This window comes from Dermacentor albipictus, chromosome 1 (genome assembly GCF_038994185.2).
Source record: "Dermacentor albipictus isolate Rhodes 1998 colony chromosome 1, USDA_Dalb.pri_finalv2, whole genome shotgun sequence".
In the NCBI taxonomy this organism is placed as follows: Eukaryota; Metazoa; Arthropoda; class Arachnida; order Ixodida; family Ixodidae; genus Dermacentor; species Dermacentor albipictus.
The window spans coordinates 268,142,124-268,159,587 of NC_091821.1; the positions used below are offsets into that span (position 1 = coordinate 268,142,124).

The following is a 17,464-nucleotide window of genomic DNA, read 5'->3' on the forward strand; positions in this document are numbered from 1 at the left end:
GGGCAAACTATCTCAAGAAGCCCATAAAAAGAGCCCTGTACAATTCCAACATTGCATGCACTGACATTCCCCAAGTCTTTCCGCCCAGGAACTTGAAAAGCTGGGAAATTCCTGTCAGACGCTTCTTCAAGTAGGTCACGTGTGGGCTCCATGAGAGATCTCCATGAGAGGCTTCATGATCGCCCTTGTACTTTTACACGCAGCATCACAGCGACGGCGACGTCAGAAATGCGCCTGGAGTGTCCATATATTTGCTATCGCAATAAAAAAATCGAACGGCGTCTGTGCGCCCCTATCACTATGCTTAGCTTGGTTCCTGCACGCACGAGAAGTAACTTTACTGCATAGCTTTGGAACGCAATGGTGGACCTTCGCGCAGTCTATGCTCCCGGAGGAAGCATATACTAGTCAAGGCGCATCTGCTGGGGGAAAGGGTGCATGCCTCCCCCCCCCCACACACACACACTGTCAGAAGTACAAAGGGAGGGCAAAGTAGTCAATTTGCCTCCCCCTCCTCCGCTTTGAAAGCGGGCATTGTCGGCTACACACTGGCAAATCCAACAACAGCTGGGGCCAAGTTTTCTTTCAGAATAGGGCCGTGAATAAAGCCGCCGCAAAGAACACCTCACGGCGAGTTTCAGGTGGATGTAGGGCGGCAGCGTAGTATTTGACCTGTATAAAGTTCGGGTAATTGTCATCACCGCGTTAACAACATGCGGCCAAGTGCCTCCCACAGAAATTAGTTCTCCTTTCACAAATCCGAAAAATTGAGGGATAATGTATCAAATGATATCTTTTCGTGCTTGGAAAACTAGATTAATTTTGTTCATTTGAATCATGCCTTACCTATAACCTTACAATATGAAGGTGAATGCAGAATTTAAGCAGTCATCCGTTATGTAGATATATTAGTAAAGTAAAATGCATTTACATTCTGCTGGTAAATTCAATGTTTATTCCTCACCTGCACTGACATTAGACAAATGTGAAGCATCTAGCTGAATGATTTGTTTCCCATTAGTTTAGACTATAGAGTTCGAAAACGCCTGCGATGAGAACAAAGAATTCATATTGTTTGCAACAAGTTCTATCCTGTGTAGGAAACAGTGATATGGAAGAAGATAAATGCTATTGCTGGGCGGAAAGAAACCGTTGAGCAAATAGAAAAAAATTCCATGGATAGACATGTAACAACTGGACAGGACATATCAAATGCGTTTAATCATTATTTCGTGCACAGAGACTTCATGCAGGCATCAGAGCCACTGTAAATTCCTTTGCATTTCAACCAAAACATAATTTTTCTTACAGCCATGCAACACTGCAGACGTTTGTTCAATATTCCAAGACCTTCGTAACACCTCCAGTTGTGACACCGATGTCTTACAAATACGACCAATCAAACGTGTAATTCATGATACAGCTCCTATTTTAGTCTTTATTTACTATTTGTGTATTTCCAGAGCGACATTTCCTTCTCGAATGAAAATTTCTAGTGTTGTAGCCCAGCATAATAAGGGTGTTAAATTCGAAATTACTTACCGATTTCTGTTCTCCCAATATTTTCCAAATGTTTAGAAAGACGTCTTACAAGGCAGTTGTCCTCGTTTGTTTCAAAATACCAACTCCTCTGAAAGGCTCAGTACCATTTTCAAAAAAAAAATCTGTCCACAGAGCTTGCGCTTATTGACCAAAAAGAATTCATCCTCCGTAACTTTGAACTGAAACTTCAGACCATTACCATACTTTTAGACTTTAACCAAGCTTTCGATTTTATTAATCACCACATATTAATTCAAAAACTTGAAAGCTACGGTATAAGGCCTCGCACAATAATTTCTAAAGTCCTACCTCACAAACAGACAACAGTTTGTGTCATTAACTAAAGTCACATTAAAGGAAACAGTTTCAGGCTTCCCTCGAGAGACCATACTCGGCCCGTTGCTCGTCAAGCTCTACGTGAATGATGTGCCTGCAACACCTTGTGTTCCTCGAAGAGCCAGTTATAGACCGCAAAGAAACTTCACGTCTCCTTATCGCATTGTTCAGAGAGACTGGTCTGATGAACACGTGGTGAAATACCACAGTGATTTTAAGAGACACTCGGGTGGAGCAATCGCCGGCCTTGATTGCCAGGCTAAACCCACCCGTTGCTGCAACTCACCACCACCACCACATATCCATGAAGAGGCAAAGCTCATTATGTGCGCTGACGACCTTAGCATATTATATACTCTGTCTGTCCCAACAAGTTAGTTTGTCAAGCAAATGTGTTTCTTCGAATGCTGAACACATGGTCCATGCAGAACTTCCTTAAGGTTAATTCCACCTAAACAAAAGCCATTATTTTCTGCACTAAAGGTACACATATTCAATCAGACTTACGTGTAACATTCAATTAAGCACAGATTGAAATAGTTAGTACTATTAAGATACTTGGCGTATATTTTTCTTGCCATCTATTGTGGGATGATGAAGTTAACTTCGTCGCTCACAAAGTTAGCCGCACTGTAGGCCTATTAAGCCAAAATAGGTATACTTTTCCTGCGTCAGTAAAGCTTCCAATATATAATGCATTCAATGCATTATAATGCAATATAATGCAATATTGTCACGTGGTAGTGACGGCGAAGAAAGAAGCAGTACGGTGGAATACAAAACTAGCTTTTATTGGGCGAACCTGTGCCCACAAAACAGGCTACACTTATAGCACAACGAAAGCGTCGAACACAGTCGGCGATCGTCGAAAATCTGATCAGCGGGTCAAGCGCGTCGGCTTTTATACAGCAATCATCGAATGTTCCAGATTAAACGTTGGGACCCGCATGCCTTCTAAAATGTTCTACACCATTCGTGTCAAGCGATGAAATCAGATAACACAACGTTCGGCGACAACAGACAGCGGATAGAAGCATCGATAACTTTCCAGAAACTTCGGACACATGCAGGCGCGTCCCGCGCTGTGCGATAACATTTGTTAGGCGACAATACTTGTCGCCCGATAAAGACAAGTACACGTGTCAATATAATGCAATATAATGCAATAGATCACATTCACACTATCAATCAGGTGATAGAGAAATGTGCAGAATATAACCAACCCTTATATATAGCTTTCATTGATTACGAGAAAGCATTTGATTCTGTCGAAACCTCAGCAGTCATGGAGGCATTACGGAATCAGGGTGTAGACGAGCCGTATGTAAAAATACTGAAAGATATCTATAGCGGCTCCACAGCCACCGTAGTCCTCCATAAAGAAAGTATCAAAATCCCAATAAAGAAAGGCGTCAGGCAGGGGGATACGATCTCTCCAATGCTATTCACAGCGTGTTTACAGGAGGTATTCAGAGACCTGGATTTGGAAGAAATGGGGATAAAAGTTAATGGAGAATACCTTAGTAACTTGCGATTCGCTGATGATATTGCCTTGCTTAGTAACTCAGGGGACCAACTGCAATGCATGCTCACTGACCTAGAGAGGCAAAGCAGAAGAGTGGGTCTAAAAATTAATCTGCAGAAAACTAAAGTAATGTTTAACAGTCTCGGAAGAAAACAGCAATTTACAATAGGCAGCGAGGCACTGGAAGTCGTAAGGGAATACATCTACTTAGGGCAGGTAGTGACTGCGGATCCGGATCATGAGACGGAAATAATCAGAAGAATAAGAATGGGCTGGGGTGCGTTTGGCAGGCATTCTCAGATCATGAACAGCAGGTTGCCATTATCCCTCAAGAGAAAAGTGTATAATAGCTGTGTCTTACCAGTACTCACCTACGGGGCAGAAACCTGGAGGCTTACGAAAAGGGTTCTACTTAAATTAAGGACGACGCAACGAGCTATGGAAAGAAGAATGATAGGTGTAACGTTAAGGGATAAGAAAAGAGCAGATTGGGTGAGGGAACAAACGCGAGTTAATGATATCTTAGTTGAAATCAAGAAAAAGAAATGGGCATGGGCAGGACACGTAATGAGGAGGGAAGATAACCGATGGTCATTAAGAGTTACAGAATGGATTCCAAAGGAAGGGAAGCGTAGCAGAGGACGGCAGAAAGTTAGGTGGGCGGATGAGATTAAGAAGTTTGCAGGGACGGCATGGCCACAATTAGTACATGACCGGGGTTGTTAGAGAAATATGGGAGAGGCCTTTGCCCTGCAGTGGGCGTAACCAGGCTGATGATGATGATAATATAATGCATTTTTCGCCTCCCATATACAGTATAGCCATTTGGTACGGGGTTCGACAACTGAATCGAACATTAACAAACTATTACTACAACAAAAAGACCTTGCGTAATATTGAAAAATTACCATATACAGAGCATAGGGAACCTGTCTTTGAAAAGCGTAATCTTCCTAAAATTCAACAAATATATACCTAAAGGCTATTAAAGCAATTTTATCTCAGTCATCGCAGACACTGCAAGACACTCGCTAAAATAGCTCATTTAGAACAGTGTCAACCTGCGTGACCTACTCGTCACACACAAATGTAGAAAGTTCCTCGGTCCCGAACTAATTATGGCGATCAAATGCTTCAGTGTCGCCTACCAAAACTTCTGAATAGTTTCCACGATACAGGCATATAAATTCGCAAACTACGTCAGAATTCAGATTGTTCATGAACCGTCACCCCTAGTCAGTATGCTCCACCACTCGCTAACACATTTTAACACTGCATTGATCTGGCCACACTATTTGATGTATTTCTGAATTGTCTGATTTTGAAGCTGAAATATCATTGCGAAGTTTGCATTATATACATTTGTTTCCAGTGTATTGCATTCCACAATGATCTGTTGCTCTGTGAAAATGCCCCAGAACTACTTCTCTTTTTGATGCTATAAGATAATCTTTTAGTGTGCATTGTGTAGATTTCTGTTTTACCTGTACTGTAATTCATATTCCATATTATATATTTACGCGTTTCCCTGTGAGAGTCCTCCAGAATTGTGTAACCATGTGTAACCTTATGGTTGCTGCTTGTGCGTAGGTCGAGGGCTCTTCATGTTGCTTGCATGCAGCTTTTGCCTCGACCTCCTCCATCCTAGAGAGTGGAAAATAAAGAAAGAAATTGCAGCCATAGCGAGAATTTTAGGGACTTTCTTGTCTCACTTCAACGACAAACTGGAAAAAAGATTTGGCGACACTGTTTGTAATAGTTCTTGTATGACTGACAATCATACCTGTTGATGACCAAGGCTAACTTTCATTACATTCTGGGGTTCTTACGTGCCAAAACCACGATATGATGAAGAGGCACGCCGCAGTGAGGGACTCCGGATTGGTTTGGCCACCTGGGGTTCTTTAACGTGCACCCAATGCACGGGCGTTTTTGCGTTTCGCCCCCATCAAAATGCGGCCACCGAGGGCCGGGATTCGAACCCGCGCATTCGGGCCTAGTCGCGCAACGTCGCAGCCATTACGCCACCACGGCGGATATACAAAGCTACCTCTCACTGACGTACTGTTCAGCCTCTTTATATGCAATAGGAATCCACCAATCTCATATATATATTGACACGTGTACTTGTTTGTCTTTATCAGGCGACCGCTTTTCACCCGCTACCAAATGTTAAGCGTCATCACTCGGCGCATGACGCGCCTGCATGTATCGGGACCATGTGTAACCAGACTGTACGCGCAACGCGAATTGCGTAGTATTTTCTGGAAGGCACACGGGCACCAGCAATTACGCTGTAACCATTTACGAGTTGTTGCTACAACTCCGCCTGTTGCTACAATTCACCACCACCACCACCACCATCATGTATAAAAGCCGACCCGCTGATCAGATTTCGCCGATCGCCGACTGTGCTCGCCGTTATCGTTGTGCCCTGGGTCGACGTACCTGTAGCGCACGATAAACGAGCGCTACCCTCGTCTCGCCCTTTGTCCTGGCTTATCGTGCCCTGAGTACACTGACTGTTACCTTGTGGCTCGCACTATAGAACGCCATAGCCACCAAGCCACCTAAGCGCGCTGTGAAAAAAATCGTGAATTTGTGACGTCACAATATTGCGTCATTGACGCTAATGTTAGGCCGAGAAATTGCAACAGGCGACCATTGGTGTTCATTTTATCCGCAAATAAACCATCATTTTTTGGAGAGAAACGCAGAGAAAACTTGGTAAAGCTGACCTCTCGCCTGACGATATTTTTCGTCACTGCTCTTTCAAAAACGCGTGCGTTGTGTGCTTCACGCGTAGGTTCAGATGCCTACTTACGAGGTAAAAGAGCACTTGGCAATTCCACTTGACGCTGCACTAACATCCTTAACCAAGAAAATGTACGTGTGACGTTGAACGCCCTCGCATTTCTCGTGTGTATCATTTCACTTACCATCGCATTCTTCCGGAGTAGCATGATAGGCGTGCCGCCGGGCAGATCTCTCCTGTTTTCATTAGAGAGCCTCTCTCTTGACCATTTTCGCTTACGCATAAGCAGGCGGGTTTGAACCCACATCTAACACAGCATTTGCGAGCCTGACCAAGCCCTTTAAGTCTGACCCCATTCAGTGCCGGCCATTGGACTTGGTGATGCTCGCCTGGGCGGCGTCGTCTGTTTGTTGAAGAAGGCGTCAGCGGACTCACGGCATTGAAGTGGGGCTTCAGTCGGATTGCCGTCAGCGGCGCGAGTAACAACGTGACTTGAATGCGTTTCCTTTAGAGCGGCTGCTTCTCTCTCTATAGTCATTCTGACGCTCTGCAGTCTTCGCACTCCTCAGCGTCAAACGCGTCTCAAGCGACAAGAATGCGTAAATCACACCCTAGAAATGGGCAAGTATTTGCCTTCTCCGCTACGTGTTGCACATGATAATGTACACTATATCGCCAGTATACAGTTTGTTATCACCTACATGAAAAAAAAAAATCAGCGCTCTTGCCATTATCCTTAAAAAGAAAAGTACACAACCAGTGCATTCTACCTGTGCTAACCTACGGTGCAAAACTCCGACGGAAAGAAACTTGCCTGTAGAAACCAAGGACCGCGCAACGAGAGCTGGAACGGAGAACGATAGATGTAAGGTTAACGGACAGGAAGGGTATATATATATATATATATATATATATATATATATATATATATATATATATATATATATATATATATATATATATATATATATATGTTGCTTGCTGAATGTGATGGAAAGAACAGTGGAAACATTGCAGAGCGGATTTGGGAGCTTCTCCTGCCGCCGACAACAGAAACAAGCAAAGAAAATTTATTCGAGGAGCGAGAATGCGCATATGGCGCGAGCGTTGAGCTGACTTATTCTGCATGCTTCTCGATCGCAGGAAGTTTCATTCCACAGAAGCTTTCCGGAGGCGCGAGACAGTCGTGCAATCGAAATTGTCCCACGATGCACTTAGCGTGCAATTGCTGTCACCCATCAGATGACGACGCACAAGTGAGAAACCGTCTAAATGCACGAAAGAAAAACAGAAAGAAAAGAAAAACAGTTTCGTAGTCCTGTCTAATTACACGTATCTTTAGAAGCCTGAGCCCTGGTCACCAACAAGCCTCGGGCAGAATCTGTTACTCGTGCAATACGCTGGACGGTTTAGATTCTCCGCAGCTTGGCGCGTAACTTTTGTTGATGTAGGCGGTTCACAATATAGAAATGTAAAGCAGGCACCTTCGTTTCGAATCAAACAAAAGAACGCGCCGCGATAGCCCAATATGGCTATGGCCTTGCGCTGCTGAGCTCCAGGTCCGCGGTGGCTGCATTACGATGGGGGCGGAGAGCAAAAACGCTCCTGCAGCGTGCATTGGGTGCACATTCAAGAATGCCAGGTTGTCCAAATTAATCTCCCATTAGGCATATCTCACAATCAGACCGAGGTTCGACTGAATTGAGCAATATATTATTTGGCACTCCGCGTGGTAAACTGCATGGTGAAAGTGAGCAACGCCTACGTGTCAAACATCAGCTGCCCTCGCCTAGTGCTCCTTGGCGGCACATACGCGAGTAAGCACAGAGCGATCTGCGACGAATCACCAGAGTTCGTCTCGGGATGGAGCTACGAACTGGGCATTAACGTTCCCTCAAGATGAGTGATTGCTTACCAGTAATCTGATCTTGGATTGTAACGCGAAGTGAACACGGACACAGAAAGGAGCAGGCAGGACCAATTTGAATTTTCTTCTTGTCATTCTAAACTTGTCAAACAGGGGATAGCTCATTCAACTCTTAGGTCTGCCATTACTAAGTCATATCCAGACAATTTGCAACAAAGTTTTTCACAACAGATAGAAAGGCTTGGAAACGCTAGTTATCGTGTACATTTATTATCACTAACCTGCGAAAAACCTTAAAATGGGCTAAAAGCCCCGGTAAGAAACAAGAAAAACAGAAAAAAGAAAAAAGTTTGTTGTGGTACCCTGTATACATAGATTATCCCATGGTTTACGGAACGTGGCCAATAGATTTAACGTCAATACAGTTTTCTCCGCCCCCCCCCCCCCGCAAGTTGTCTAACATGTGCCTTATGATAAATAGGAAACGTGAACAGGGTGGCAAAAAAAGAAATAAAGATGATTGCGGCGTCAGACATGTGTCCCCTTTAGTGCCTTGTAACACCGATATCGTTTATCAGATTCCACTCAAGTGCGGGAAAACTTACATTGGACAGAGCGGCAGGTGCATTAATATTAGACTACAAGAACACAAACATTCACTAAACAACCCTAATGCATCACATTTAGCGTCACATTGTTTCAATTGTGGCTGTAAACCTTCCTTTGAAGATACTAAAATTCTTTCCAGACACAAATGCCAAACCACACAGGAAATAATCGAGGCATTCCACATCAAAAGATTAGGAGACACTTGCGTTAGCCATGCATCCTTGTCTCTGTTAGAATGCGAATTTCAGTACCTTCACAATACGTGTACTAATCTGAAGTAATCTTCTTTTGTGTTTCCTTCTTTGACTTCCATACCTCCTGATACGTTTAACTATGTTTTTTACCTTAACACGTTCTTGAGCTGCGGTTTTTGCAATCACCTATATATATATATATATATATATATATATATATATATATATATATATATATATATATATATATATATATATATATATATATATATATATATATATATATATATGTTCTTCGTTTTAATAAAAATTTTGTTGAGGGTCAGCGCTCGTCCTGTCTGCTCCATTCTGTGTCCGTGTTCACTTCGCGCTACAATCCAAGATCATGTTACCGTACCAACTCGCCCAACTTTCTATCCTTTTGCATTACAAGTAATCGTGTATACATATGCAGCATCTACGCGCAGAAACCTGACTGCGTAAAGGACAGCACGGCGGCGACACCAATACGCTGAAGAAGCACCGTGCAGAGCAGACAAGTCAGATATTATCATTCACAGGCAGTCCGTCGGATTAGTGTCTACTCAAAAAAATCGCGAGGGGCGCTAACGACACGCCTCTGCTTATCAGGGCATGGCGACGGTCCAAGCACATTGCTTACTATGTGGGGATGTCTGTCAAGGATATTCAAGCTGTCACGCAGGCGAACGCGATGCTTGCTATACTTAGGGCATTCTGCAATATGTTCCACTATGTAATATGTTCCACAGAAACTACAATCTGGAGACGTTCTTTTTTTTATGCGACACAAGAAGTGAACCGTGTAGGTTACGTCTAAACGTAGATAAATGAAAAGCGTGTCAAAAGTGCAGCCAATATTTTGGTTTGGTTAGAATCGTATGAGGGATGGGTCAACTCTGCAGCGGTGGCGTAGAGGTAGAGCATCCGCCTCGCGTCCAAGAGGACCGTGGCTCGAATCCCGGTGTCGCGCAATTCTCCACCGGAATAAAAAAAAAAGTCCGCGTGTTGATAAAATTGCATAAACACTCCTGGAGTGCGGCCTGATCCCGGTGACTAGAACCGGTAACGCACTCCCTCACCAGAGCAGGATCGCCCCCCTTGGTGCAGTACTTGGCCACAACTTCCTCTATGAATACAACAGTCAAACCCCGGCCCTCAGTCCCCAGCGGCTGCGAAGCAACTGACCACGGCGGCGGTCAGACCTGTGATGCAGCAGAGGCTGCTAAGAATCCCTGGGTCCGAACAGGCCGCCGTTGCAATCGGAACCTGGCAACGTTTAACGCTAGAACGTTATCTAGTGAGGCGAGTCTAGCAGTGCTATTGGAGGAATTAGAGGGCAGTAAATGGGATATAATAGGGCTCAGTGAAGTTAGCAGGACAAAAGATGCATATACAGGGCTAAAAAGTGGGCACGTCCTGAGCTACCGGGGCTTAGCGGAGAGACGAGAACTAGGAGTCGGATTCCTGATTAATAAGGATATAGCTGCTAACATACACGAATTCTATAGCATTAACGAGAGGGGGGCAGGTCTTGTTGTGAAACTTAATAAGAGGTTCAAATTGAAGGTCGTACAGGTATACGCCCCTACATCCAGTCATGATGACCAGGAAGTCGAAAGCTTCTATGAAGATGTGGAATCGGCGATGGGTAAAGTTAAAACAAAATACACTATACTGATGGGCGACTTCAATGCCAGAGTAGGCAAGAAGCAGGCTGGAGACAAGTCCGTGGGGGAATGTGGCATAGGGTCTAGGAATAGCAGGGGGGAGTTATTAGGTGAGGTTGCAGAACAGAATCATATGCGGACAATGAATACCTTCTTCCGCAAGCAGGATAGCCGAAAGTGGACGTGGAGGAGCCCGAATCGTGACACCAGAAATGAAATATACCTTATACTCTGCGCTAACCCTGGCATCATACAAAATGTGGACGTGCTCAGCAAGGTGCGCTGCAGTGACCGTAGGATGGCAAGAACTCGAATTAGCCTAGACTTGAGGAGGGAAAGGAAGAAACTCGTACATAAGAAGCCGATCAATGAGTTAGCGGTAAGCGGGAAAATAGAGGATTTCCGGATCAAACTACAGAACAGGTATTGGGTTGTTACTCAGGAAGTGGACCTTCGTGTTGAAGCAATGAACGACAATTTTAGGGGCACCATTAAGGAGTGTGCAATAGAAGTCGGTGGTAACTACGTTAGGCAGGATACCAGTAAGCTATCGCAAGAGACGAAACATCTGATCAAGAAACGCCAATGTATGAAAGCCTCTAACCCAACAGCTAGAATAGAACTGGCAGGACTTTCCAAGTTAATCAACAAGCGTAAGACAGGTGACATAAGGATGTATAATATGGATAGAATTGAACATGCTCTCAGGAACGGAGGAAGCCTAAAAGCAGTAAAGAAAAAACTAAGAATAGGCAATAATCGGATGTATGCGTTAAAAGACAGAGCCGGTAATATCATTACTGATATGGATGAGATAGTTCAAGTGGCTGAGGAGTTCTATAGAGATTTATACAGTACCAGTGGCACCCACGACGATAATGGAAGAGAGAATAGTCTAGAGGAATTTAAAATCCCACAAGTAACGCCGGAAGAAGTAAAGAAAGCCTTAGGAGCTATGCAAAGGGGGAAAGCAGCTGGGGAGGATCAGGTAACAGCAGATTTGTTGAAGGACGGTGGCCAGATTGTTCTAGAAAAACTGGCCACCCTGTATACGCAATGCCTCATGACCTCGAGCCTACCGGAATCTTGGAAGAACGCTAACATAATCCTAATCCATAAGAAAGGGGACGCCAAAGACTTGAAAAATTATAGACCGATCAGCTTACTGTCCGCTGCCTACAAAGTATTTACTAAGGTAATCGCAAATAGAATCAGGAACACCTTAGACTTCTGTCAACCAAAGGGCCAGGCAGGATTCCGTAAAGGCTACTCAACAATAGACCACATTCACAACTATCAATCAGGTGATAGAGAAATGTGTGGAATATAACCAACCCTTATCTATACCTTTCATTGATTACGAGAAAGCGTTTGATTCAGTCGAAACCTCAGCAGTCATGGAGGCATTACGGAATCAGGGTATAGACGAGCCGTATGTAAAAGTACTGAAAGATATCTATAGCGGCTCCACGGCCACCGTATATAGTCCTCCATAAAGAAAGCAACAAAATCTTAATAACGAAAGGCGTCAGGCAGGGAGATACGATCTCTCCAATGCTATTCACAGCGTGTTTACACGAGGTATTCAGAGACCTGAATAGGGAAGAATTGGGATAAGAGTTAATGGAGAATACCTTAGAAACTTGCGATTCGCTGATGATATTGCCTTGCTTAGTAACTCAGGCGACCAATTGCAATGCATGCTCACTGACCTGGAAAGGCAAAGCAGAAGGGTGGTTCTAAAAATTATTCTGCAGAAAACTAATGTTTAGCAGTCTCTGAAGAGAACAGCAGTTTACGGTAGGTAGCGAGGCACTGGAAGTGGTAAGGGGTATTTACTCTACATCTACTTAGGACAGGAAGTGACTGCGGATCCGGATCATGAGACTGAAATAATCAGAAGAATAAGAATAGGCTGGGGTGCGTTTGGCAGGCATTCTCAGATCATGAACAGCAGGTTGCCATTATCCCTCAAGAGAAAAGTGTATAACAGCTGTGTCTTACCAGTTCTCACGTACGGGGCAGAAACCCAGAGGCTTACGAAAAGGGTTCTACTTAAATTGAGGACGACGCAACGAGCTATGGAAAGAAGAATGATGGGTGTAACGTTAAGGGATAAGAAAAGAGCAGATTGGGTGAGGGAACAAACGCGAGTTAATTACATTTTAGTTGAAACCAAAAAAAGAAATGGGCATGGGCGAGCATGTAATGAGGAGGGAAGATAACCGATGGTCATTAAGGGTTACGGACTGGATTCTAAGGAAAGGGAAGCGTAGCAGGGGGTGGTAGAAAGTTAGGTGGGCGGATGAGATTAAGAAGTTTGCAGGGACAACATGGCCATAATTAGTACATGACCGGGGTAGTTTGAGAAGTATGCGAGAGGCCTTTGCCCTGCAGTGGGCGTAACCAGGATGACGATGATGATGATGATGATGGTGATTATTATTATTATTATTATTATTATTATTATTATTATTATTATTATTATTATTATTATTATTATTATTATTATTATTATTATTATTATTATTATTATTATTATTATCTCTGCCCAGGAGTGAAGACTTTGCCTGTTCATCCAACCACGCATTCTTGCAGAGTTTGTGCCGCAAGGTGCGAAGAACATATGTTCTAAGGATATATGAGAAGATGAGAACAAAATAAAACCATTTCATTTAAGTACATAATATCACGTGATTCACAGTGACCTGGTTATCCCCAAGTATATCATCCGACCAGAGAGAGAGAGAGAAGGGACCTTTAATGTTAGCTGAAGAGGTTAGCCTAGATGCTTGGCATGGTACACCAGCAGGTCTAGCATAGGCATGTTGAGTGATGTACTTTACTCGAAATAGGTTTCGTAGTCAAGAGGATGGCAACGAATACAAATTATTTGGTGCGGCGTTTCGATTGCCGTTGGTGACTCGTGAAAAAAAAATCGTCAGCGCTGATGCATCCTCGAATTTGAACCTTAATCAGGGTGAATTAAAGTTCATTGCAAGTGAAGACAGGAAAATTTTATTATCTGGCTTTCATAGTGGCCTCCCGAGACGTTTGTCACGAATTATCAGTTTTGCATACCATCACCCCATAGATAGCGTAGAAAATTTCCACCTAGATCGCAAATTCTTAGTTACAAATGATTTAATGGTTCCTGAAATATACGGGAATGGAGCATATTCTACCGCTGCAAAACAGCTTGCCTCTACGATTTTCTTTTTTCTGATTTGGCACAGTGGACATCAAACCACTTCTGGCAACGCTGACGTATTAAATATGTCTGTCAAATACTATCCCGGTGGATTTGGCAACTAACATCGTTTTCTTTGTACATACCTGCTACAGACACCGGAACCTCCCATTAACTCCAGTTAATATACCCATACTTACAACTTTTGTGGATGCTGATTACATCAGCATCCACAAATTACACTTGTAGCACTCGTATACAAAAAATAAATGCAATGATTTTACTCTGCGTAAGGGTACTGAAAAGCACAATTCCAGCGACCCGAGTTCTACTTTAAAACACAACGGCCATACACAAAAGTGTGAAAGAAAAACTGACTCTAAACAATGTAAACTTCAATCCATGCACTACAGGCCTCTGTGTAAAAAAAAAATGTTAGCAGCGCGACGATTTGAAATTTTATTTTAATCACTGAAGCGCTGTACCCGCAACTGTAAAATATTCTAAGGTTATTCCCCCACTAGACCCGGTGGTATAGTGTGAAGGAAGAAATGTGTAAACAAAATAAGAATGTCTGAGTTATCCCTTAACTTGCTGAGCATTCCAGTTCATCGTTATGGATTTCAGTTCACTTTTTGGAACGAAGCATCTGTGACAGTGTCCTATTTGTGCGTCCTTTAACCATGGCTGCTGCTTCAGTAATTAACGAGGACGGCGTGTTTTTATCGTTTTAGCGCCCAGAATCACTCTTTTCATGTGGTTTAGACGGGGTTTCTTTATCTGTACTTAACAGCAATGACGGTATGCTATAGCTCCAGCTCTCGCTTCTCTGGTTAACCACTCTGTTCGATCATCATCATTTTTGGTTGCCTGTGATATACAACACGTGTTGTGTACGTTTCTATGCATGGAAGAAAAACAAAGGTTGATATCAGCTCAAAACGGCCTTCAAGTTGTTTGGAACCATTTCGCACTAATTTCTGCCGCCTACATTTCAGACGTTAATGATACCACGAAGGCGTGACTTCTTCAAAGGCCAGCCATCTTGTTACCAGTCCTCCTCCTATGCGTCGGAGGCACTTGACAGACGATGTGTAAGTGACGCAGTACCTCACTTGTTTTCCTAAAATTTGTTCACGTCCATCTGTCTTCCTATAGGTGGCATGAAACGGCACGTCCAAATAGAATGGTGACGCAATCGAACTTGCGCGGTAAAGAATTCTCGTACGTATACAGACGTCTTAAAATGACAGAAAGCTGAGTTAGTTGGTAAGGATTTATTAATTTAAAATCAAGTATCTGCGTTGTTCTTGTATCTCTTGTGTCCATGCTTTTAGGTTTGCTTTCAAAATCATGCGCAAAGACAACGATTTCTATATACGCCCACTGGCCCTCGTTCAAACCCGGGAACTTTTCCGACACCTCTGTCACTTAGCTACCGGCACGGTCGTGCTGACCTCCTTTTCTTCCATAAGATACTTTAAAGAAAGACTTCGTGCACAGCACTACATAGCCTTCTTCAGCTGTGACTTCCGCAAAAGGTAGCCATGAAATAGACCGTCATATGTTACTAACTCTTGTAGTAGACAATCGCCTCTCCATAAAAGCGCCGGCGCGCTTATACCTCGTCATGCGTTGTGTTCCCTCAAACACTGCTCTCGGCGCTCACGCTCCGATCTCGGGCGCCGAACGACCGCAGCCACAAAAAAAGAAACCTATGGGTTCCCTTCGTAGCTTCGCGCTAGATTCGGCTGGATGACAATTTTCCCTTACTTAAGACTTCCTCCACCTTGTGGGAGTCCGCGAAACTGATTTGCCATAATCAACTGTGTGCTGGAATGCAATGCGTCGTGGTTCGTAATCAGTGAACGATCTAGCAGCATTTCGAGAAGAAAAACGCACTTGAAATATTCCCGTCTTCGCTGCTCTATTAGCAGTTTTCTCTAAACCATTTGATAACAGACGATAATCTAACACAAGGCGTGCTGACAGACGACGGGTACACCATCGCCGCCGCGACGCTGCCTCGTAGCGCATCATAAAATAATCGTTTATAGCTCTCAAGCCACGATATACGCGACGTCATGCAATTACCCTACGGTGCCAGGAAATGAGTGCGCGTGCCAACACCCGGCGGCTCAGCATGCAAATTTTCTTCGAGTGAGCGCAAGACTTTTCCGGCGGAACACGCTATGGGCTACTGAATTATTCATGAGCAAGTGCATACCAACAGGTTACTGCAGACTTGGCTGTGGCTTATTACAAGTTGAAAATCGCGTGACATCGCACACTAGCACTCTTTTATGCTTTCTTTCAGTTCTTGAATTAGATAAAGAATGCACCATTTACTGAGCGCTTTCGCGCAGAACATCAATGAGACTGAGTGAACTCATATCGGTCGCCGAGCGGTATAGGTGCGCTCACTGAAGGCGTTTTCGGCGCAAAGGACTGGCGCAAACTCAGCGGGGAATACGAAAAAATGCCACGATCATATCAGTCTAGATGCTATTGATAACGCTATTGAAAGCAACTTTTGTAAATTAGACGGCGTAGTATAAGAATTATTTTGACCACCTGGGGTTCGTTAACATGCAACACAAAGTTAGGTACTGGAATGCGTTGCCTTCTATTCTCTTCGTAATGTGGACACTGCAGTGAATCAATCTCACCTCGCACTCGGCTTATCCAACGCCATATCCACTGCATGACCACCGCGGCAGGTCAGTCCCATGTGTCTTTTCTGGCATGAATATCCCCTTCCCTGGGCTTGTATTTATCTCCTTCTCTCTATTGCTGGCATAAATCCAGGAAGTCTGCGATTCTTTCAATACTTTCGTGAAAACTGTTCAGCTCCCACTGCGGTCGATGAAAACAAAGTCGCGGGCACGATTCCGAGAGATAAAATTGTGTGAGCGTTAAACAAACTCTGATGGTCGAGATCGACCCGGAACCCTTCACAGGATCGTCTCTCATGTGCTCCTCTGGGGCGTTAAACCAGGTCATTTAGTGAAGCTGCACACAACACCACGTACAGACAGTGACGTTCGAAATGCTCCTTGGCGACGCTAATCGACAGTTCGCCCCTATTAAAGACGCACTTAAAAAGCAGGAAATAGCTATTTGAACGCGTTATTTTGTCTCTCTCTCTCTCTCTCTCTCTCTCTCTCTCTCTCTCTCTCTCTCTCTCTCTCTCTCTGTGTGTGTGTGTGTGTGTGTGTGTGCGTGTGCGTGTGCGTGTGTGTGTGTGTGTGTGTGTGTACAATCTAATTACCAAGCCTGCTCTAGATTTAGATGAACGAGTGGGGTAAAAAGAGCACCTCTAATATGTTAAAGAACCCGCAAAGTGCAATGCAAGGGAAGGGTGAGCAAATTAAATTCCCTTACAATGGGAACCACCAGCCCACTTTCATGATTACGATTTCGGCGGAAACACAAGGGCTCGCTGAGCAGATGACCCTGATAGAATTTTTACTCTGGCTTTTGGTTTTTGCGATTGAACGTCTCTGACCATAACGAAAGCAAAAAAAAAACAAAGACAAACAAAATATGCGATTGGACGTCTTATTCCTTCGCGTACATTTTCTTGTACGCGTATGGGAGCAGCAGCATGCCAAGAACTCTGGGTAAGAGGGACTCCGTCGCATCACGTACGCCCCCTTTGAACGCGCTACAATATAGGAAGGTTCTTTTGGGAATCTTTCACAAGCTTTCAGTAGTTCCCCCTTAGAATATCGACGTTCTTTTAACCTCCTTTAATG

General features: G+C 43.9%; 1 protein-coding gene across 3 annotated transcripts in view; it reads left to right on the forward strand.

Annotated features, from left to right (window-relative positions):
• The window catches only part of LOC135915932 (uncharacterized), a 90,848-nt gene that overhangs the window by 28,385 nt on the left and 44,999 nt on the right, over positions 1 to 17,464 (forward strand). Inside the window, exon 2 of one of the 3 annotated variants that reach the window (XM_070531314.1) lies at positions 14,705 to 14,800. The exons of the other annotated variants lie outside the window; for them this stretch is intronic. The gene's annotated coding sequence lies outside the window, so the exon portion shown is untranslated. The remainder of the gene's footprint in view (positions 1 to 14,704; positions 14,801 to 17,464) is intronic. 3 annotated transcript variants of the gene reach the window in all.